Source organism: Lycium barbarum, chromosome 2 (genome assembly GCF_019175385.1).
Source record: "Lycium barbarum isolate Lr01 chromosome 2, ASM1917538v2, whole genome shotgun sequence".
NCBI lineage: Eukaryota > Viridiplantae > Streptophyta > Magnoliopsida > Solanales > Solanaceae > Lycium > Lycium barbarum.
Window position 1 is genome coordinate 12,156,150 of NC_083338.1, and position 25,516 is coordinate 12,181,665.

The 25,516-nt window shown below is 39.1% G+C and overlaps 1 long non-coding RNA gene across 1 annotated transcript; it reads left to right on the forward strand.

The window, feature by feature from the left end:
- The first annotated feature begins 12,760 nt into the window (after positions 1-12,760).
- LOC132626181 (uncharacterized) lies at positions 12,761-23,225 on the forward strand. Its single transcript, XR_009577192.1, has 2 exons — positions 12,761-13,374; positions 22,843-23,225. It is a non-coding gene; the product is annotated as an uncharacterized LOC132626181 (long non-coding RNA).
- The last annotated feature ends 2,291 nt before the right edge of the window (positions 23,226-25,516 follow it).

The following is a 25,516-nucleotide window of genomic DNA, read 5'->3' on the forward strand; positions in this document are numbered from 1 at the left end:
CGCAAATTCGGTATGTTATTATGTGTCATCCAATATACTACTATGAAAATAGTAATACTATTATGCAAATCTTCATATTGTATATCTTGTAGTTCCAATAATACTATGAGCCCGTTTGGATTGGCTTATAAGTTACTTATAAGTTGCTTATAAGCTGTTTTTAGCTTTTTTGAGTGTTTGGCTGGCCAGCTTAAAGTCATTTTGTGCTTAAAATAAGCTCAAAAAAATAATTGGACCCATTTGACTTAACTTTCTAACTTATTTTTTTGGCTTATAAGCTGTTTTCAGCTTATAGGCATAAGTCCATCCAAACAGGCTCTATGTTATTAATTAGTCACCGCTTACAACATGTTCACTTATACTCTAAGTTGCTTGAAACTGCTGCTATTGATGTGAAAAAAGTATAAGCACACCATAGATGAATAACATTCGTATATTGATTCTAAATATTGGGTTCACCTCGAGGAGAGTAAAATAAATGAAAAGGGAGGGAGCAAGAGTGTGGATAACTAATTTAGTTATCCATGTGAGGGGCGTGGAATCAGCGTAGTCTGCATATATTTACAAGAACCAAGATTAGTCTGAAGAACTCCACGAGTTAGCACATGACCTCTTTTAATTAATGCAATGATTTCAGTGCCAATCATTTTTTTTTTTTTAAAGAAGACATATTACTTCGACTTGTGAAAGACAACAAAGTGGAAGAATAGTTATTGTCGGCTGGGTAGTGTTTTTCATTCTTAATCAGAGGTTTTGGATTCGGACAATAGTGAAAAATAGCAGTTGAAAACGACTGCTAGCAAAAGAAAGAACCCACCTCAGAAGGGACTCGCGTCTAATTAGCTAGTTAGTGAGGAGCTTATCAACTTACCAAGGCAAAGGTACGTAACTAATCCGAGAGGATGATCAGCCACGTTGGGACTGAAACACGGTCCAGACTCCCATGGGTGGCAGCGGTGGAAATTTTGGGTATAGAAAAAATTATGGTTGCACTAGCTTCTCCTTTAATGAGCGTTTTACTATGCAACTTCGAATAAGTCCGGCCCTAATACGAATATCATAAAAAAGAACGCATGAAAGGATTAAAAAAATTAAGTAAAAGAATAGCCTGACTCAAATGAATAGTTTTCAGCGGATGATGTTTTTTCTTTAAAAGTTGAATCACGTTCATGGCTGTTCCTATACCATGTGATGAAGAGTCCCGACCACCGTTATAAGTTCAGTGCATCTCTTTTTAATTTGATATATTCAATCACTAAATCCTGCTTAAACTCTACGAAGTTTTTGACCATTGACTGATGAAAATAAAATATAAAGATACGAATCTTGGAAGAGTAATGTTTTATGCAAACTTATTTGAGACTTGGAAAGAAAAAGAAGTACTACTATACTAAGCGGTCATTTGGGATAAGGGATGGGATTATAATGCCTTAAATAAGTGGAATTTATTTTATCTTCTGTTTGGGAGTATAATTTTTTGGGACCATAATAGTTTTTGGTCCCTGTATTATTGTTTTATTCTGATTTTATTCCCCATATTATTCAAGTTAGCAATTTTGATCTTCTATTAGTATAAATGAGCGATTTTAGTGCCTGAACTGACGGAAATTTAACAGTGTTACTCTTAGTAAAGGGCAATTCTAGCTTTTTGACAATATACGGTCTTTATCATCTCCATTAAAGATTATGGTTGCTACCACAACTTCACCTTAGCTTGCGTAATCTCTACCACTTCACTACTACATAATTAAAGTCGTCATTGTCACTACTATAAATAGCGGTTTTTTAACTGACATTCAGTGAGAAATTTATGCTATAAAACATGATTTTACCACCTCATTACCACCAAACTAGTTCCTAAATTTTCTGTGTGAAAACACTATTATTTAGGTTTTTCTCACTAACATTCATTGGGAAATAGCCACTGAATATTTTTCAGTGGGAAAATAGAGCTTTTTAGTAGTGCTTTCTTTTGACATTTATTTTACTTTGTCACTTTTTATGATTTTCTGTTTAGCATAGAGATGGCAACGGGGCGAGGCAGGGTGAGTTCACTCATATGCGGGTGCGGGGCAGGTACAAAAATCCCGTTTCTGCATCAGATTATTAGAGAGGAAATGAGATATGTTGGCCTCTTACAATTTGAATAGATGAAAATGTCTATTTTAGATCTCTTATGTGAAGATCTCTTGTAAAAAAGTCATAAAATAAAAAAACAAAAAAAATTATAAAAGGCCAAAAATTCATTTCTGACAATTGAAGGCTAATCTTTTATTTTAGCTTAATTGAAACACGAGGGGGGGGGGGGGGGGGGGGGGGGGAATTGTAAATTTAAAGTTATGAGTCAACTATTAGTGTACTTGGTCGACTCCCCTGCAATTCTCAAAAGACAAGTTAGTAGATAATTAATCACAAGTAAATGTAACGCAAAAAGTAACTGAACACAGAGAGTTTTATACGGGTTCGGATCACCAGTGTGGTGCCTAATCTAGTCCCTTTGGGTTACAAGGGTTTCCTTAAAGCTCTTCTAGTAACTTGATTACAGATTTGGTTCGGAGTGAACCGTGACTCTGATTTTGACTCTTGTCAATCTTTCTCCTAATGATAGCCTCGACATGTATAGCTAACTATTCTCTCTTTTCTTTTCTTAACACTATAATGCTCACAGACTATAATGCTTTTTACAAGATGAAGAGTAAATAGCTATGTTGCTCAAGTGAAGTCGTAAGTGTCTCTGACTCTCGAGGCCTGTATTTCTATTGGTGTGTTGTCTTGTACTATCATCTTCAACAGCTAATGAAGAATCAATTGTTCCATTTGATTGATTCTTATTTGTTTGTTCTAGGTAACCCAAGGGAATTCGTATCAATCATGGATCTTGAGGATATCTACTGATTGATCTTGATTCTGATTCTTGCTTTCTCGTGGATGATTCAACGTCTTCTTTCCTTTCTGGAGGCAGGTGTAAGAATCTTCTGGGCTATGTCTTCTTTCCTTATGAAGGCTCTGATGAGTTGCCATATACTAGTACTGAGATTGATCTATATGTTTTCCTTGTGTAGATTGCTTGATTGGTCTTCCTTCCTTGTAGAGAAGATCTTGGCTGTCTTTCATTAAGATGTAGGGCCAACGGTCAAATAGTTTCCTTGTATAGGTGGCTCGCCTCCCTTGATTTCGAGGATCTCTATTTGCTTACATCATCATGCTTTGTTAATTTCCTACACATAACACGTAAAATTATCATCATTAAAACATATAGAATAAATTAGCAGGTAGCAGCATAATTTGTTAGTCTATCCTAACTAACAGGGAACACAAACAGTCCCCTAGAAACCAGAACAAACATTATTAATAAGGACAAACCAAGTCCTCAGCAAAAAAAAAAAAAAAAAGTTGTCCAGCCAAAACACATAAACAGTCTTAAGAGGAGCGCTTCCAAAAGTATTTTAAGGTGTTGATGATGCGGTCAGAAAAGAAGTTGTAGGAGGTTTCAATATTCTGGGATAGAGGAGAGTAGGAGTTTTGGACAGCTACAGCGATATCATTGTTGGAGGTTGTGGCATTTCTAGAAAGAGAGTCGACTCACTCGATCACCTTGCTCACGGTCCCGATGCCTTCCTTTTTCAACCCTTCTATTTCAATCCGCAGTTTGCTGACGTCACTACCCTTTTCTTTTGTGCTGCTCATAATCTTCGCAATAGAGTCCTTAACCTGTTGGATACTCTTTTCTATAACACCCAAACACTACTTCACCTCAGCAATGTCCTGTGTCACAGTAGGAGGAAGTGGAGCACAACCTGATTCGACCTTGACCTTGACAACATCCTTTTTTATCCACTCATTGTTAGAAAATACAAAATTCATACTAGCAAAGGCACGATTGTGATAGGTAGAGTGTACCTCTTGTGCAGGATAATCAATGAGATCAACAAACTGATCCTTAAGAATGGGAATTATAAGCATACCGTATGGGAGGCTAGCAGAAGGGAAGGGGTCCTCAACACTTTCAAACATATATTCTTTGAACCACAGAGCCCAATTAATTTTGTATTTCTTGAGCAGACAATAGACCACATATACATCCCTGTTTGTAATGTTGCTCTAGGAGCCAACTCGGGGTGAAAGGGTTGTAGCAGTGATATGAGAAAGAATGCGATTAATGAAGCACAGGTTGGAAGGACTAAAATCTGACAGGTCTGACCCAGTGTCAGAGATAAAGGCACGGGCTTCTTCAAGAGAGACTTCAAAATTCTTGAGCCAACCATTTTTCATATACTCAATCTTACCAAAAAACCTAACACCAAATACTTTTTTCAAACAGAAATTCATTTATTACCAACCGAGTACCCATAACAAGGGTTTCCAGTTCACCACTATCTTTGGACAGACGAAGATTTGCATAAAACATCCTAATAGGTTCTTCAGAAACCTCATTATCACAAAGCAAAAAGACAAGGGGTAACTTTTGGCTTTTGAATATGTACTTACATTGCAATGCATATCTCTCATTTGGTCAAGATTGACGACTCTACCCGTTGCAATACGGTGCTTCTTGAACATATTGTAGTGGGCTTTCTCAGCAGATCCCCAAAAGAGTTGCATATCCTTAGGCCTAAAATTTTTGGAGTTCTCTGTTTTGGTCTTCTTGGAAGAAGATTCTTTTATACTTGCAGAGTTTCTTCTCTTTTTGTCAGAGTAATGGCTGAAAAAATCATCAGAGGAGGACTCAGTGAGATCAACGGGTTCTTCGAAGAAAGACTATAGGAGAGACTCGACCTTCGACAATCTGAGCCCTCACCTTTAAATCTAACCACTTTGAGAGAAGGGTGGAGAGAAGGAGAAGAGAAAGGGGTTTCCGAGATGGTTTTAAGAGAAGAGTGAGAGAGAAGAGAAGTTAAATAGAAAATGGTGAGAAGAAGAAAAGTTTGAAAAGATATGAAGAGACGTGACTTAATGTCACGACCCGATTCGAGGGCCATGACGGGCACCCGGTGCTAACCCACCCGGGTACCTCATATCGTACATTCGTATTCACATCTAGGTGGACCACATAGCTTACTCATGAATGCTATACATCAATAATGCTAAACTCATTGGGCAACAACACATTTATACCATTATTAACAACTATGCCTACATCAATATCTATAAGCCGACGAGGCCATCAAAATGATATATAAAATATAAGACGACGAGGCTTCAAGACATCTAACCATATACCTAAGAAGAGTGGGTAATATCATATAGGCGGGACAGGATCCCGCCGTGCCCATGTATGTACACAAAAGAATAATACCAAAAGTTGTAGCTCCGGATGAAATGGAGCTCCTCTAAGTAGCCCCTGAAATAGGGAAGCTATGGATCAAGCCTGTCTCCCTGGCCACCTACGGGCATGACGCAACATCCACAAACAAAAGGACGTCAGTACGAATATTGTACTGAGTGTGTAAAGCATAATCAACATCATAATAGGAGCATAAGAGACAGCATAAGAAACAGCATAAGATGGGAGAATCGGGAGACAGTAAAGCCATCATCATCATTACTTACTTATTTGTCTTTCATAGGGACCTTCCATTTCTAAAGCGTGTTCGTATACATACATACCTATATATTCGTGTTGGTATTCATATTCGTATCCATACCATACCCGACCATAAAGGTTCGGTGTTTTCGCATACCCGACCATGACGAGGCTCGGTGATCATACATACCTGGCCCTACTAAGGCTCAGTGGTATCCGTACCCAAATGAGTGGTGTGCGCGCAATAGATATCATACCCGACCATGTAAGCTCGGTGTTACATAATAGTCATACATACTTAGACACGTATACATAAGAGTCCATAAGTATCATCAACATCATTATCATCATCGTTTTCGTTATGTCTATCCTTGGAGGATCAACTATCATACAAGGGATGCAATGGAATCGTGAATGTATCGAGGATCATGAGCTTTAGTAACTTTAGAGATAGAACCATTTGGAGGACATTATGGAACTCATGAAAGGGTATATACATAGCCAAGGAACCATGCCTTATTGAAAGAAGGGTTAGCCTTACATACCTCTTTGTCTTCTTAGCTATCTAACGTTCACCGTTGAAGCTTGAATAATCTACATTTAGAAGGATTTATACCATGGTTAAGCCTTAATGACACTCTTAAATTCAAACTAGAATAAATCATAGCCTAATGAAAATTGGGCAGCATTTCTCCTATTTCGCCAACTTCCACCATATCACAAAACAACTCCCAACAACCACAATAACATCCATAATACACTCATAATATCCAATTCAAGTAATCACATTACACTAAGCCTTCAATATTCACCCCCATGTTCAACTCATACTAGCAACTTCATACCCATTTTAGCACATTTTCATATAATGCTTCTTCATCACCATTATTACCTTCCATAACATGGTTATATACATATCATACTAAGAATCATGACTCCATATAGATTACTACTCATAAACATCATAAAAGCTACATTTAGACCTCATGTTCTACTTTCTTCTTCTACCCAAGTCCTTCAACCTCTCCATAGTCCAAATAACATGAAATGATCATAAAATTTACCTTTGATTGAGTAGGAATAAACTTTGGATGGAAATACTCCACTTGAAGAAAAAACCTAGCTTCAATCCATAAAGTTTTCTTGACTCTAACAACCCCTAAGAGCTTCCTTATATTTGATTCCCTTGGATTAATGATATGAGCCTTTGATTTCCCTTAGATTCTTGTATATGAAATGTATGGAATGTTCTAGAGACTTGGAGAGAAGTGGAGAAGTGGAGAAGTGCGAAAAATGAAAATAATGAAGTGGGATCACATTTATAGACTTGGAAATAACTCAGCCCGTCGGGTGTTATACGGACACTTATACGGTCCGTGTAACATTGTACGGTTCGTATAAGTGGTCGTGGTTCACCATCAAGAAAAACATCTTCCTGCTGGGGGTTATACGGACCCCTTATACGGACCGTATAAAGTTATACGGATTGTATAAGTGGTCGTATAACTCCACTTCCCTGAAATGGTTTCCGTCGTTTCGTTCGATCTCCAATCCTTATGGAACCTTCTTGACACTTGTTTAACACTTCATTACCAATCTAAAGAGAGTTACAATTCTTCTTCAAGACATCATTAAGTCAACATTAGCTCGGTACTTTACAGCACTTTTCCAAAACACCACATACACTTTGCCCTTCTTAAGGAACTTTCTCCTCTTACTTCCAACATCTTTGAAATCTTAACTAGGATCGTTAAATAACCTTTATTACTTATAGAAACATCATATTCTTCTCACCCTGCATTAGTCTATCCATCATATGACGACACAAAAATTTTTCGAGGTGTAACACTTAAAGAGTTATGTCTCTTCAGTCATATGGACTAGGGGTAATGATGGTGTGAGGAAAACGATGTATGGGAAAGAGGAGAACAATAGAGTATAAAAAAATAAAATCCTGTAAAACTAATTAAGGACAACAGAAAAATAAAAATTATTTTATTTTATTTTATTTTATAAAGTTTTCCCAAAATACTATGTGAGTCTAAAAATCTTTAGGACAGACAATTATGCCAAGGTTGTTACGAAGTGTACAAAAAATGTTCCTCTAGAAGAGGTTTTGTAAAAATGTCAGCCAACTGATTTTCAGAATCAACAAATTCAAGCACAAAATCACCATTGTCAACATGATCACGAATAAAATTATGTTTAATGTCTATATGCTTTGCCCTAGAGTGATGCATAGTATATTTTGACAACCTAATGGCACTAGTATTATCACACATAATAGGGACAGATTCATAAGCAAGTTCATAATCAATTAACTGGTGCATCATCCATAATAACTGAGTTCCACAACTACTAAGAGCCAAATAGTCAGCTTCAGTTGTAGACAAGGCTACTGAAGTCTATTTTTACTATGCCATGAAATGAGAAAGTCACCCAATATTTGACAGGTACCACCGGTACTTATTTTGTCAGTTTTATCACCTGCAAAATCTGCATCTGAAAAACCAATTAGATCAAAAATATTAGAGATTGGATACCACAACCCAATTTCTTGAGTTCCTTTAAGATATCTGATGATCCTCTTGACTGCTATTAAGTGAGATTTCTTGGGACATGACTGGAATCGTGCACATTTACACACGCTGAACATTATATCTGGTCGACTGGCAGTGAGATACAGCAGTGATCCAATCATTCCTCTTTAGATCTTTTCATCGACATCTTTGTCAGGCACATTTGTTTCTAGGCATGTGGATGGACTCATCGGAGTGCCAAAAGCCTTTGTCGTTTCCAAGCTAAATTTCTTGATGAGCTCAAATTCTCACAAAGAAAAGGGGTAAAACTTCCAAAAATGATACCATCAACATATATTTGAGCGATTAAAATACTTGATAAGGATTTCTTAATGAAAAGAGTTGTGTCTATTTTTCCTCTGAGAAATGTATTTTTATGGAGAAAAGAGCTTAGACATTCATACCAGGTTTTAGGATTTAGACTGTATAAGGCTTTAGTCAACTTAAAAACATGATATGGGCATGAGGAATTTTCAAAACCCGGGGCTTGTTACATAAAATTCTTCTTTTATGAAACCATTCAGGAAAGCACTTTTTACATCCATTTGAAATACTTCAAAGCGTTTGAAGGATACATATGCTAGTAAAATACGAATGGGCTCTAACCTTGCTACAAGAGCGAATGTCTCATCTCGTAATCAATACCTTCCTTTTGAGAGTAACCTTGGGCTACTAGTCTTGCTTAATAACTTGCCCTGATTCATTTATTTTGTTCCGAAATACCCACGTTGTTTCGATCACGGAAGCATTTTTGGGTCTAGGAACAAGTTTCCATACCTGATTTCTTCCAAATTGATCAAGTTCTTCCTGCATTACCGTGGTTCAAGATTCGTCATTTAGAGCTTCCTCAACCTTTTTGGGTTCAACTTTTGACACAGGTGCGAATGCTTATGTTCATTTCAAAGACGATCTAGTCTGCATTTTTTGCTTTCGGGTCTCTAAGGATAAAATCATTTGGAAAGCTTGTTTCGCCTCGCCATTCTCTTGGAATGATGGCAGCTTGAGGTTCCAGAGCCTTTACATCCTCTGTAGTCGACTGATTTGTATCAGTTTTATCTATTGATTCATTTTCTACTGCTGCAGGCTCAGTTCAAGAGTAGCAGTTGACTGGCTCAACACAATTTCTTCTCCTGCATTGTCATTAGTAGAACTAGTACCTTGATCATGTTAGTATCAATGAAAACAACATGAACATATTCTTCAATGGAAAGAGTTTGTTTATTGTAAACTCTAAAAGATCTACTCATAGGTGCATAACCCATGAAAATACCTTCATCGATGCGTGGGTCAAATTTCCCGAGATTGTCCTTGTTGACACTCAATTTTGTCCCGCCTCTCCTCCGAAATACCTATTTATACTTCTGGTATTCTGAAAATTTAAAAAAAAATATGCATTTGTGTTTTACTATAATTATTAATCTCTTATTAACACCCACGTTTTATTATTCTACTGCAGTTATTATTATCATCATTATTATTTTATTATTAGTAGTATTACTACCGCTATTTATTTGCTGCTATTATTTAGTATTATTGAAATTTGCATTTTTTCAGCGTTTTACCAACTTCCGCATACACATCGCATTTATTTCGCACATTTAAAATGATAGCGTTTATTTATTGTTAAAATATTATTGCACGGTCATTGCAACATCATATAATTTTATTATTCAGGTCTCTTATAATTACACATTTTCGTATTAGGTGATATTCTGGAACCCTTAGTACATCATTAATCAAAATGGATGTCTTATTCAAATTTAGAAGCCAAACTATTTCTTGCACTCGGTCCGTATTTTGACTTACCGGACCCCAAATCAAAGTCCGATTAACTCCTAATACTTTTTGGACTAGACCATATTTTTATCTCAATTTTTTAGACCAGTCCATGTTTTAATTCACTAGTCCATCCTTTAATACCCAGTCTAAAAATTGACCCAGTCCACAAATGGACCGGGTCCGATCCATTTTTCCCTTCATTTTCCTTTACCTCTACACGCCGCACACCACCCCCATCCCTGTTCTCTCTCTCTTTCCCTCTTCTCTTCTCTGTCATCGCTCATCTTCCCCACCTTCCCTTGTCTCCCCACGCCACTGCCCTTCCATTCCTCCCTGTCCCCCACGCGTCTGTCACCCCATTCCCTTTTTGTTCCCCGCTCTTCTCTCTCTCCCGCTCCTCCCTCTTTCTTCAACGCCAAAAGATCAAAAACCCTATAAATGGTGGTGGGTTGAATCGGGAAAGGGGGCTTTTGGAATCGCGAAAAAACCTCCCTGAAAAGAAGTTCCTCAGCTTTGAATACTCCTGAAAATATCAGTCCCTAATCGCACGAATTTCCCTCTTTAAATATTAGTTTTAATTTTCTAAATATCGATTCAAGCACTAAATTCTTTTCTGTTTTGCCCTTGTTATTTGTTTGAATCCGACCGCGCGCAAGTTCGGATTTCGTGGTGTTTCGAGGTAGATTGGAAACCCCGCGCCTCACTTCGCTGCACCCGAAGAAGGTAATTCTCTCATTGTCTTAGCATTTCTATTTTGATTCTGCCGATTATGATTATATATTAGCTTCGAGATTAGTTGATTTATTAGCTTTTATTAGAATAGATTAGATTAGTAGTTTCAGTAATTTCCTTCTTTATTTTAGAATTCTTCTACTTTTAACTCTATGTGTCTGTGTCGTATAAGATTAGCTTAAGTTTGTTTTATCTAGCTAAAAAAATTAGTTTTCCTTGCTACTGTATGAAAATATGAAGTTCTTACTATGTTCTCTTTGCATTTTTCTCCCTTAGTATATGGTGAAGATCAATGTTAAGAGCAATTAGTTAAAACCCAGCAACTTGTTATCTTTAACGGAGATAGAACTAAGCATAACCAATACGTTACCTTTTCTGGCTCTGGATTTTGATTAAACATTGAGCTAATTTTGTTCATGGTCCAAGAATAGTCGTACCATGCTAAACGTAACTAAAATGTTAGTTGTTTGCCAACCGGAACAGAGCCATTAGTTATGAATATTTTGTTAATTTCAAGTGTGGTTCCGCCTTAGCTTTCCCTCACTGTGGTGTTTCCAATTAATGAGTTTCCCCTTTTCTTTCAGAATCTGTTTAAGTGATTTTCCTTCTTCCTTTCATTTTACAATCCTGTTCTTCTATGTGGTTTGCTTTGAAATTCTCGTTTCTGTATATTTGCGTTCATGTTATAGGTTTTCTTATCACGGTTGTTTCTTAGTTGTTGGTATTAGTCAGCTTTTGCTCGCTGTTCTTCTATGTGGTTTGCTTTTAAAATAATGTCGCTCATGTTTTTTAGCTTTTTTTGTTGTTTTTCTATACTTGGGTTAAAGTAAAGAAGGAACTAATTAATTTGTTACATTTTCTCAGAACAATAATAGCTTTTGTCACGGTTGGGTGCTAATCTTTATCTCTTTTCCCCTTTCTTTTACATGTACACATCGGAACAAACGGAGTCTTAATTCGGGATTTTATTAAAACAATGTCTCAAGAGGAGACTCAGCACACCCATCCATAGAGTCATCTCGCGCCGCAATTCTTAGATCACATCGGGCAGGCGAAACTCGTTAGAGGCCGCCTGTACCGTTTTTATTCTTTTTTTCGTATCATTCATTTCCTTTCATCCATTTTTATGATTGTTGATTTGTCTGCGTTTTGGATTGTGTGTGTTTTAAAATTAGGTGGAGAACCTATGATTCATGTAGGATTAGAAAGGGGTAGATTCTGTCATTTAGGATTGCCACTCTAAAAATTAAATACTTATTTTTCATCATACAGAATGCATCATTCATATAATAATATTTTAAACTTGTTAGCTATAAGTTATTTTTTTTCTTTTTCTTCTTTTCTCAAAAGCTATTTTCTTAAATTTCTTAAACCTCAATTAATTAACCTAAGATTGGCCGGATAACCGTAGTTAACGGATTCTAAACGATGCCTAACCCCTTCCCTTTAGGATAATATAGAACCCTTACCTAGAATCATACTGATTAAGCAGGCCATTAACGGAGGTTTAGTTAGCTTTACCTTAGTTAATAATTAGGTGTCCTAATTCACCGTAAAATCAATTAGGTGGCGACTCCTTAAAATAAAGCATATAGGAATCTCCAATATGTTGTACTCCGCTTCAACGCGGTTAAAATGGGGTATAACAGCTTGGCGACGTTGTTGACACCTAATTTTGGCTCGACGTGCTTAAAATTAACGTTTTAGGGGGCCCTGATTCGTTAAAGAGCACGAAATACATTTTTTACACATTTTTTCAACAATTTATTGATGATTATCCTTATTTTAGGAATTTTCTCAATTTATTGTCATTTTTTCAAGAATCATTATTTTGCACATGTACAGCGTAATACTACAATTTTTGTGCAATTAATAATTGTTTCTTAATTTTATAGCAATACATTTTCATATCATAGACATTAATGTTTATATTTTATACTTGCGTTATTATTTATACATGAATTAATTAACTATATTTTAGTACAGTCTGACAGTGCAGAGAAAATCGGAGTAATTAATTTTTAAACGCAGAGTAAAATCCGATCAAGTCAAGGTTTCATCATTTTTTAAAAAAAAAAGGGATTAAGGTAAGCATTGAGGAGACAAAAGGGTGCAACCTTCTATTCTTTGGACAAAGCAGGGGCCATTTTGCATTATAAGAAAAAAGAGGGGGTATTCATCTTCTACATATATTTACACACACACAAACACTCAGAACTAAAACCTAAACATTTTCTCCCCCCTCTCTCTTTCCAGCCGCCGCCGCCAGCCCTCCACGCCGGAGCTCGGAGCTCCGGCGAACACCTCTAACAGCCGCCCCACCCTTACCACTTCGTCTCCCTCTACTCCCTCCGCCACATCTCTCTCTTTCCAGATGCCTCTCCGCCAGCCTCTTCCTCTTTCCTTCACCGACGAGCAGCCATGCGACCACCACATGCCCACTCCCTTTCCCTTTTCTTCCCACTTCCCTCACGCCCCTTGTTGCTCCAATCAACTGCTCCGGCGAGCCGAAGCAGCGAACAACAACTCCGTCTCCCAACCACAAACCACCACACCGCAACCAACCAGCTGTCCTTTTCACTCTTTCCCTCTTCCCTATCACTGTTCCGATGGGCTACAACCAGCCTCCGGCGAACACCAACCCACATGATGCACATATATTTTTAGAAGGCCGGTTTTCTGTGCAAATTTTCTGCTTCATTTCTCCTAGGATTTTTTTTAGCATTTTTTGTCTGATCATAAAATCACTGTGCTAAAAGGGTCAGTTCATTTCATCTTTTGCTCTTTCCTTTACTTTGAGTCCCCTATGCTATATATATGTATATATCTATATGGATCTGTTTGATAATTTGTTCTCTTTCTGCATATTCAAGATTTGAGCTTTGAGGTTTGTGCATTTTCAGCTTCCTCTAATAATGTGGGAAAAGTTAAAAGTAACAATAATGTGTGTTGTACAATGGTCCACCACCTAATAATTCTGTTTGGACAATAATGGGGAAAATGATAAAAAGTAAGTATATTTTAAATCAAGTTGGCTGCAACTGCTGCCAGAAAGAAGTTTGATATGGAGTAAGTATATTTTAATACGTTGCTAGTTGTCATTTAACTACTCTTATATTTTAACTCTTATTTTAAAGTTGCATTTTTTTTTACCTGTTTGGGGTTACCTCTTTGCTGATTTCCTTAGTTCGTGGATTATATGGGAGACTGTGAACGTTCAGTCACCCAATTGGCCGATGAAGAAATTTCCGTCGATTTCCAAGGCCTTCCATGTACAAAGACGGATTTTTATTTTAAGTTTATTTATTATTTTTTAATTCATCCGCTAATTATTTATTTTCTTACTAACATTTTTTATTAAGTCTCATGCAGGTATCTGAAGTTATTTTTTGGAAGATGGCACTCAAAGAAGTTCAAATAGCTTCTTAAATTCTTTGTTTATATATATATTTCGCGCTTCGGCGGCACACAACCGCCCGTGCGGCGCCCGCAGTCCTCCGCGACTCCGGGCCAGCCATCTCCTTTCCCAGGTTCCTAGGCATGATCCAATGCCTAGGAACCTGGGAAAGGAGATGGCTGGCCCGGAGTCGCGGAGGACTGCGGGCGCCGCACGGGCGGTTGTGTGCCGCCGAAGCGCGAAAAATATTCCGCTATCGCGCAGGGGAAAACAGGCCCGTGACAAATTGGTATCAGAGCTTAGGGATGTGAAAAGCTAAGCGATCTGAATGTCAGTGATGCCAATGTGTTTGACAACAAATTGGTATCAATGCTTAACAGTGACTGAGAGCGTCAGGTGAAGGCGGTGAGTGCCTCAAGAGCTTATCAGTCTAGGTTGCAACGAGTTAAGAGTTGCTAGCTGTCGAAAGTCTAGGCTATCATTACGGAAAGAGAGCATGCTGATAAGTCGGGTGGCTAGTGAGACTGCCATGATTGCCAGGTGGAGCAACCATGTTTAGAAAGAGCCGTAAGCCGTGGACTATAAACTTGAAGGACTTGAACACCGCCCAAGGGGTTGGGGTGTGTCCGACCTAGATAGAGCTTGTCCTTACCCGAGGGGGTTGGGAAGCGTCTATGGTGTAGAGGTGGACGTTAAACTGGGTTGCCGAAGAGATGCAAGACAAGTAGGCTGCGAGCCTATTGCATGGAGCATATTGGGTTTCCAGTCGAGAGTGCTATGCAAGGTGAAAACCGAGCTAGTACAAGAGGTATCATGGTGAGGAATCATAGTGGGGTTAGTAAAGGCCACTGAGTTGGACAGGAACCAAACTTGAAAAGGTAGTCTGTCAAAAGCTTGAACGTACTGAGGTACGCTGGACCGGAGCCGCGAGATGGTAGAATCAGAGAGGGTTCTAGCCATAGGCCATGAGTATTGAGATACAGTTTTTGGGTAAAGAGCCTGGTGCAAAATTGTTGGCAAAGCCGGCACTTTGAGAAGGAAAAAGTACTTACCAAGATATGCTATGTGCCATGGTCGTGGGTGGTCGTCGGTGTTGTATGTCATCGAGGACAATGACGATTTCGAGAGGGGGAGGCAAGATGGGACAAAGGGATGTCACATCGAGCGATGCCAACCTATGAATTGTCAGGAGGACCAGAGCGCTGAGATAGCGAATCCTGAAGGGATTGATTGTCTTCCGAAGGGGTATTCAGATCCTTGACCCAGCTAAAGATGCGAAGGGCAAACTACAGTTGCGCCAAGGCTTTAGTTCAAAGTGGTTAGAAGGAGTTGCCAGGAAGAAATAGAATCCTAGACGGTTGAAGGCTATGAGGTAGTTGACTTGAACGTCACTATAAAGTAGACACCAAGATGGTGCGGGTGCGAAGGCACTTTCCAAGTGAACAGCGGAGCTGAAGTGCAGGAGGCACGCTTGGAAGAAACTTGAGAGGGGAGTGCCAAAGGGCATAACTCTATTATAAGGGAAGCTCGAAGAAGGGTTCCCACCCACAAGATTTGAAAAGCTGCTAGTGTCAATATGTGAACAACTTAATTTCGATTTATGGGATCGAGCCTTGATTGCTTATATAGTTGACATAGCGGGATCTTGCGGAAGAAAACATACAAAGGGCCATAATAAAATGGTTGGCAAAGGAAGGCCACATCGATAGATGCCTACCTTGCTAAACAAGGAAATTTTTTTTCCACTCTCAATGGGGGAGTATTCGCCGATGAAAAGGCGATGGGCCATGTGAAGATCAGAAGGAGGACTATCTTCCAAAGTAAACGGTAAGCAGAAACTGCTAAGGTTGCAGTGAGACCATGGAAGTTACACCAGTGGGTGCTATGGCGAAATTACCAAGGTGGGAGACAAAGGTTCTGGATCTGATGAAGACCGTGAGGAACATGGTGTGGGATGACAGACGGTCACCACAAAGTTAGTCACCAGAGGGTGCAAGTGCGGAGGCACTTTCCAAGCGGAGTGCAGAGGCACGCTTGGGAGAAACTAGGGCGGAGAAGTGCAAGGGGCACGACTCCAATCTTAAGAGGAGATGAGATGGGTTTTGAACCCAAAGGATTATGGACGGAGGTGTCAAGCCCCGAGGGGGCAAACTCCGGGCTGACGGGGACGTGTCTACATCATCGAGGACGATGACGAGCTTGAGTGGGGGAAGTTTGTTACAGGGGTGTTTTGACGCCCATAACCCCTGCGCGCCCAGGTGGGCCAAGCGGGTGTCAGTCGTGCAGGAGACGTGCGCAGATGAGTGTCGGCCGCGCAGGCAGTGTCAGCCGTGCGCGCAGACAGGGTCGGCAGCGCACAGGCGCGCAGACAGCATCGGCCGTACAGGCAGTGTCGGCCGCGCGCAGGCAGGGTCAGCCGCGCGCGGAGACAGCGTCGGCCGTGCAAGCAGTGTCAGTCATGCGCGAGCGTCGTGCATGGAAAAGGGGCTCCGGAGGGGAAGAGTCAAAAAGCATATGGAGATGCTCTATGGCATGTTATGATAGTGCCAAAGAAGTTTTAGCAAGGATTTGGGATGAGCCCATAGGCCGTCGATGGACGAGGCCACGCGCGAGCCTGAGTGTCAGTGCCGTGCGTTTCCGAGCTAAAGATGGAATCTAGGCATTTCGGTTGAAAGCCTTATTTCTAGAAGGACCTTGTATATGCTCACCAAGATTGAGGTCATTTGGAGTTGTTTTACTCAAGGGCTTGCCTTAGCCAAGGAAGCAGTGGCATTGTCGTAATTAGCTGATGCTTCCGAGGGCTATAACTCGTTCCGTGATTAGGGGAATGGGATGAAACTTCGTGGAAGTGTAAAGGAAGTCAAGGGGAGTAATTGAGAACAAGTGGCGCTTGATTTGGAGTTGGGAAGAGGGAGAAACACCGATTGTGATTCTCTGGCAAAATCATGTCTGCTGGAGTCAGTTGGGTTTTTTTCTTTAAAGCATATATAAGGGGGGTATACATGGTGACAGCCTACCAGCCCTCCCCGGGTGTGTCGACAGCCGACTGCCCCAAGTGTGCTGCCTTGAGGGACAACCTCAAGGGCCTGCCTTGGCACCTCAAACGAGTGTCAAAGGTATCCATAGGAGTTTGGGGAACTCTATGGACGGCGCGTGGCCGCGGGCCAGCGTTGGGTGCCATAATGGTGCTGGAGGCTCAGTATATGGAACGATTAGGCCCCGCGGGCTAATCTCATGATGGGATGAGACCTCCGTGCCGAATGAGTGATCGAGGGACTATGTCAAGAGCCTCGTGAGCTGACTTGTGAGCTTGGCAAGGGTTCAGCCATGCGAGCAAAGGTCCGTTGGCTTAGACGTGCAGTCGTGGGGCGACGCTGCACGATGCGAAAGGAATGTGTGCGATGTGGGCTATGCTTGGCAATGCCATAAGACTATCGAAAGGATGGCATAAGAGACGCATATGGGAGAGGCGGTGCGCGGCACATGCAGAAAGGCCATGTGCGAGGCACATGCATCGAGGTGCGCGGCATGCGCGACTGTTATGCAAGGTGAGGCGAAAATAGGCCAAGGCATACACGAGACGCACATGAGCAAGGCCAAGGATCGAACGTTGCCTTACTTGGGCAAGGCACGAGCGAGGTGCGTAGGCACGAAGCGAGTGTCAAGCTAAAGGATTGGACTGGGCACGCGGTGCCGATGTTCGGGTCCAGGTGAGGGACTAGCGTGTCCGTAGCCAAAGTTAGGGGTGCATGTGGATGAGGTCCAGCAGAAGGGAAATGCGCCACAAGAGAATGTTAGTATGTCAGTCGACATCAGTCGGGCGGCACAACCAAAGCGAGCCTCCATGGCGAGCTTCGCCTTAGGCATTGGATCATGCCTAGGAACCTGGGAAAGGAGATGGCTGGCCCGGAGTCGCGGAGGACTGCGGGCGCCGCACGGGCGGTTGTGTGCCGCCGAAGCGCGAAAAATATTCCGCTATCGCGCAGGGGAAAACAGGCCCGTGACAAATTATATATATATATATATATATATATATATATATATATATATATATATATATATATATATATATATATATATATATTTGTTTTTACATTCTTAAATTATGCAAGCATAAAATATAGTGAAACTTTACTTTTTAGGGTGTAGGCTAGTGGTATTTATTTATGATCTGCTTAGGTGATTTAAATTTTATGCGTTTTAGATAAATTAATATTAGACAGTTATTATTTTTGTAGTTAATATTCTGATAGTTATCATGTTTCGCTAGAGTTTTAATTCAATAGCTTAGCACACTTAAGTGAATAAATAGGGTGATTTGCCTTAATATTTAGGCTTTAGAATGTACTCTCATAATTAATTGATTAGGCGTACATACTTAACTAGTTAAATTAGTTAACTCACTTCGAGTGCAAAATAATTTCATGTCCATTTTCTTTTTATACCTTTGTCACATACCCAAGTTTCTAAGTTGCACATAACCTTTTTTTAAAAAAAGTAATTATTATATCACATATGTAAAAAATACATATTGCACGATTATTTATGTGAATAGTCATATTAGTTATTCTTTAGTCTAAATTCTACTAATTTTTGTAAGTAATAATCAAGCCTTTTTACACATCCCTCGAATAGTTAAATTGGTCCAGCCGGGAACCACATTTGTGGATTCTGAAGGATGCCTAACACCTTCCCTTCGGAATAATTTGAACCCTTACCTAGAATCTCACTTATTTTCGTAGACCATGTTAAGCTGCATATATTAATAATTTATAGGTACCCTAGTATACCTTAAATGCTAGGTGGCGACTCTGTACATAATTAATTATTTCAGAGCTCCATACGTTGTGCTTTGTTTAGCCTCGGTTAAAATGGGGTGCAACAACATGGCGACTCTGCTGGGGAATTCTAGGTTCTTAACCATCACAAACTTAGGTTAATAATTAATTGGATGTTTTCTCTATTTTTCCTTATTGTTGCTTTTATTGTTTTTCTTTTGTGGTTTTAAGTGACTGTTTTGTTATGTGGAATTTTTCTATGTTACTGCTTTCTTTAATTGGCATTCCGTTCATATTTCCTCCATTTTTTGGAAAACTCACACTATCACACGTACACGCGAGGTGTGTTTTGCGCACCCGTAAATTTTATTCATAGAATCCAAATTGTAGGAGAGTTGGCGTATGCGCGGGGTGCCCGAGTAACGGGGACCGCGTAGCCTTCTCACTCGAGTAGTCCGCTCGGGAACCTTGTGTCTAGAAAGCCAAATCTTAGAATACTTAAGATAGAGCTTTGCCACCAATTTTATTAAGTCATGCATGCATAAACCTTAGGTGGGTCGATCTTAGGTATCGGTTCCACAATTAGGAAACCTACCAAATCGTCGACGGGTTTTCATAATCCAACGACCAACAAGCATATTATGTGTAACGTGATAATGATAGACGGATCCAAGCCTAATCATGACAGGTCGAGTTTGGGAATCATGTCCTTTGTAGGGAGTTTTAACATCCCCAAGTTTTGAACTTTTCGATTACGTCGCTTAAAACAAAATATTTTCTCTTGTACATCAAGTTCTTGAATTACCGGAACAAGTTAAAATATTCTTGAACTCAAGTTAGTTATCGCGTTATTTCGAAGTTGATTCATAACTCTTGTAGCCCCCATCACCACTCGAGGAAAAGGCGATTCTTTATCCTTCCTTTTGCTTTGTTTTAGTCATTTCGTATTCTTATGTGTTTTATATGTTAAATTGCTCGGCTTTAGGTTAAACTGTTTATTTCAGTTATATAATTTTGTGAAATTAGATAGTGGTTGGAATTGATATGGTTGTAAAATGTAGTAAGCTTAGGTAAAATAATCAAGTTTAAACATGTTTGGTGATCAATGCCTTTTTAGTCTAGTCAAAGATATAGGTTAGTCTTGTGCAATCTGTTATAGCCTAGTTATGGATAGGTTGATTCGGAATTGAATAGTTCATAGGAATCCTTATATGCTCAGAAGGGTATTTAATCATCTCTATACTGACAAAAATTAGATAAAAAGTAGACGTGGGCAGCTCTGGACAGCTTCCTTCAGGGGGTTGAGTAGTCCTTCGAATACATGCTTTATAAAAGGCCCCTAACTTCCAGCTTATGTTAGGATGCACTAAGCGGCCAGTTTTGAGTTTATCTCACCTAAAAGAAAGGATAAGATTGCCAAGGGAACCCTTTAGAGACTCATAATGACAGCATGACATCTGAATGGACTTCATTGAGTCGGAATCTATGCAAAATGTCTTTTTTGAAAGCAGTAGGGGTCATATTTGTTTTAACCTCTTACTTGGTCAGTTGGCTTGGTTTGTGAACATTAAGATGGTCACTGGTCTATTATAAGCATCTTACTGTCTCTCTTGTGTGACTCATTTTGAGTTGGGTTGTTTCCAAAAGAGATGTGTATGTGTATTCCTACCTCGTTTTGATTCAAGTTGCAAAGTGTGTTCTTGATGGTTTTTCTGGAAAAAAGAGATAGAATTGGTTGAGTTGAATGACTATTCCCCTGTTGTAGCCTGTTTTGTTTTCCTTAATATGAAACATGAAACCTGACTTGACATAATATCATAGGAAATGTTATCTCTAAGCGAGTCTGTGAAGTATAGTCTCCTCCCTCTTTTCCCTCATCTCCTAGATATGCTGGGTTGCTAGACGCAATAAGCAGGTATAAAACTAGTTGCTTGACCTACTGTTCCCTGTATGTATGTTTGAGAAATGAACATTGTTTTGATCCAACACTACGGATATGAGTCATATCTCTAACACCGCTAAGATTCTTTTCTAATTGACCATAGGCCTTTGAAGACATAAATCTTAAATCTCCTCATTTTTTTCAAACTTGTTGAGTGAGTATTGACTTGGACATAATCCCATTTCTTTCCCTCTTCTTTAAACCTGTTTCTAGTATAGTTAGCATGCCTAGATAATTTTCATTGGTGCCTGATCAGCCCTGTGCCTACCATCAGTCTGTGACACTGTTCCATTTGGTATTTGGTGTAGCCTTCACTTTGTTTGTTGGCGCTATGTTGTGATTTCTGAATTCCTTAGCTTATATATGTGTGCATCATCCTATGCCTCGCAATCTCTAGCTTCCATTGAATATGACCAAGTGAATAAAGTTCTTATCCTTTAGTACAGAGATTGTTTTGTTAAAAGTAAGGAAATGAATATCATGTTCAGCCCTGTTAAAGAAAGCTAAAAATGATTTGGATATTAAACCTTGTGTGACTATATCAGCTTTAAAGTGCATACAAATTTTGCTTTGTGTCCTGTTTGTTCCTTTCTTTTACATAGTTGTTGGTATGCTGATAAAAGGGAAATGAGGAAGATCACATGGTCAGTTTAAGTTGAAATTAATAGATCATGGCTTGATGTGAGTTTATGTCCATCATAAGAAGGGCAACCTGTATGCTTTCAACATCATCATGTCAGCTTAAAAACCAGAATTTTATTTAGGTTGAATCAAAATTATTGGGGTATTGCTTTAGGCTTCAAACTTTCTGGAACATACTGTAGAGGTATTCTAGCTGATGAAGTGTAACTCTGTCTGTAATCCTGTTCTACTGCTTGAGGAAACTGTTGTTGTTGTACATTTGATAAACCAGACTTATGCCTATATATGTGTCTATAAAATGTTGTAAGTTTTGGTGTAGTTACAACATGTGTAGAATTTTCCTTTTAAATAATTTTATTGTTTAAATCTTTATCCTCATGTTGTTCTCCTGTTTGAAAGTCCAAGGCAAGTTTTGGATTTGGTTTAGCCTCCTCCAATAGCCTACTATGCCGAGGTTCTAAAAACCTTTGGATCTTGTGTGGCATTGGAAACATGGATGGTGGTAGCCCCGTTCGTTGTTTTATCTTTTAAAAAATTGATGTTTAGTCCGAGGTTCAGGTGTTGTGTGGTATGTCTATTTGTGTCTTCCTTAAGTACATAAGCATAGTTAAAAGACAAGAATAGGATCAGGTGATGCAACAACTTTCATTTGAAAGGGTTTTCCCAATTTGAGAGATACACAAATCTGGTTAGATTGGTATATCTTAGCAGTATATCAGTTTCCTGGTTTCGAATATACAAGAGGCTACTCTTTGTATATTTAATGCATATTTGGTGTTGCTTTGTTGAGAGCTTTGAAAATATATAGTATGTATATGGATTTTCAGGTTTGTTTAAGTGTACTACCTGCCAATAATATATGCTAATTCTCCTTCACCCTTTATTTCCTTTTTCGTATATCATGGACTGGTTTGTTGCACATTTGAAAGAGTTGTTGGTGGTATTGTGAAGTCCCATTTGTGATTAAATCGATGCTGCTACCTGCAAATAAATGGTGGTTCTTGGACCAGTTTTCCCGCTGCGTTCCTTAAACCAAGTGCTGCGCTTAACTACAGCCCAGTGACAATTTGTTTGCTGCATTTTGTGGCTCATGTTGATTGCCTTTCTAAGGCCGTGTTGCTGTCTATTGTCCTACTAGTTGCTGATTTGCTGCTTTAAGTTTTGGGGCAAAAAATAGATGCTACCTAGTTTGCCTATTTTTTAAATTTCAAACCAAACCAGTATAGTATAAATTCTATCGGTTTCGGTTTTGTCGGTTTTATCGGTTCGGTTAGGTTTTTACAAGTTGTAACAATATATTTTACAATGGCCTGTGCATTTGCTTCTTCAGGCACCATCTTATGAGGGATGTAATTATTCCTCCCTCATAATTCTTGCCTTTAATTTCAGACATGGATTCGGGAAAATATACCCACGCCAAAAGTACAGGGTGGAGATAGATGTTTGTCCTGATGTTCTTGTTTTTGCAGTCCACTGGAAAGCAGTAACGGAGGTGTGAAGAGAGATCCACAGGAAGAAATCATGGTTGGAGCTTTAATGTGTAGCTTCTTAGTGATCTGCTTGCTTTCAGTAATAGCAATTACCCCAAAACATCTTTTCTCATCTTCCCATCCATGTTATCTTCCAGTATGAACCTTTCAGCAGTGCATCCAGTCAAGATAATGGCGCCTGCATTAACAGCATCAACTAGCCAAGTGGAATCAGTCCCTTTCTTGTTTCCTGTTTTACAACCATAACCACAAGAACCACAATAATGATTCTCTGAACAATTTGATATACATTGGTATTGTAACTTTACATATGCTTATTAACTTTTGATATACATCTGATCAGCTACTGAGCTGTAATATTTCGTCTTCCAGCTACATAACTTGTCACAACATCAATCAAGGTGATGATGGAATCTGGTTGTGAAGAGGCATGTTACGACATCCTGAGAACATTCATCTTAGTGATTTTAAGACTAACGATGTGAGAAACAAAATATAACAGCCATGACATAAAAAACGAAAATTGTCCAGTTTGGTTGTACAAGCTCGAGTAGGTTATTCTTTGTGTTTCCTGTGCTTTGTCACATGTTGTTTTCTTCCAAACCACGCTCCACCTTCTTCCAAATATTTTTTTTTTATGTTTTCTTATAGGAACCATGAAGAACAATGTATCCAAAACAGAAGACAGAACGATTTGTAGAATCAGGAAGTTTGTTTGCTTAGGCTTGTCAGGAGTTTGAAATAAGAAATAACATGCGAAAAAAAATGATCCAAAACGTTCTTACTTGGTTACTTAGACACTCCATAGCAGACTGATATTCAGAAGTTCTTTACCATGAAATCTTGTGCTTCACAGACTAGTCATTGAGAACATCATTTGGAGTTTTAATAGATGCGGACCAGTTTACAGCAGATCCACCACCAACTGTTTTTCCAGCCATAACCATTACTTTTCCATCAAGAGTACCAAGCATTGCACGTAAAAAATAGATAAAGTTTAATATAAATATATATAATATTTTAAATGTGTACACATATATCGGTTCGGTTTAGTTCGGTTTTCTTTATAGGTAGCACCAAACCAAACCAAATGTTATTGGTTTTTAAAAATCTAAAACCAAACCAAACCAAACCGAGCTGGTTTTCGGTTTATTAAATCGGTTTGACTTGATTTATCGGTTCGGATCGGTTTTTCGGTCTCGTTTGAATATATGGTGTGCTACCTACAGTTGCCTGTGCTACCTACAGTTGCCTGTGTTGCCTACAGTTGCCTGTGCTACCTACAATATGAACAGATTGTTACGCTTGGTGAAAATCCCACTGATTTGATTAGAGACATGATTGAGATAACGTCAGCTGAGCTAAAATCTGCTACTTTTGTACTGCTGAAAACCTTGTTTCAAGTCACAACAGTTTAAAAAATTTCCAAAATAAAACCTTCAACCACTTATCTTTTCCTAGAAACATTCCTTGGCTTGTTCTTTCAGCAAGATTTTGTTTAAATTGCAACTGCTAAAGGCTGTATTTTGTAGAACTAAGCAGGAAAGGATACCAACTGGTTCCCTTAAGGTTAAATTCGTTTTGGTGCTAAATGGGTAATCAAATGATGCCTTGAACCATCTAGTTTTCTTTGATATTGGTATGTGTAGTAGCAGGATAGGGGCAAATCTATATAAGAGTTGATCTCATGATCTTTTCTTCTTTGGTTTACGTATGGAAATTTTCTATTAGGATTCTAATTTAATTAAGTTTTGCCTAGGTTGAGACTGTTTATTGCGTTCGGACGTCGTCGTGGAAAGACAATTCGGATAAGACATTCTCGCTTTGGGGCCACGGTTGTGACTCCCGAGATGTGAGATCAAATGACGAACATAACGCAATATTTGGGGAAGTACGGGAGCAGGGCCTAGCAATGACGGAGCATCATCTTCAGTTCCGCCGTCAACGTGATCAAAGCGCAAATATTTAGGCCGAGTTCTAGTATTGTTTTACACTATAGCATTTTTTTTTTGTATCTTAGTTTAACTGTCTCATCAATGCACTCGCTTTTGTTATTTTTATGGAACTTGACCTTTTATTTCCAAACTCAAGCGTCTCAATTAAATGGCTTGGATCACTCTATCATAATCTCGAATATTTGGCGTTAGGCCTACCTCTGGCATAAAGAGGTCCCTGCATATTAGGACGTGTTATTAATGTTTGTGTTATAAACTTTGTAAGTCATTTGCTTGCTTACTTGCTAAGTGATTTACTGGAATTTATTTGTAATATGCTCGCTCTTGAATTTATTTGTGATTACTTGACGTTAAGAGAATTATTTGATTTTATTTTCTACTTGTTTAGTTTTAATCCTTTAGAGGTTGCCTAGCATTGAACATTGCGTTGGCTGCGAATCTGCGTTAAGGACAAGATACAATGGCAAAAAGATTTGAATCATTCAACATCGGTGTGGGATTGGTGCAAGCGCAAAATGAGGATAGCGAGAAGAATGTGGTACCAAGAAGCGTGTTGGTCAATTTGGGAAATACCTTCAGCCTTCTTCCTAACACAAGTTCAACTTCCAGCTCAACCCAAAACATTTCCTTCACTATTTCTCCTCACCCAGCTCCTACATATATACCACCAAGATTCTCTATTGAACCAGAAACTTTGC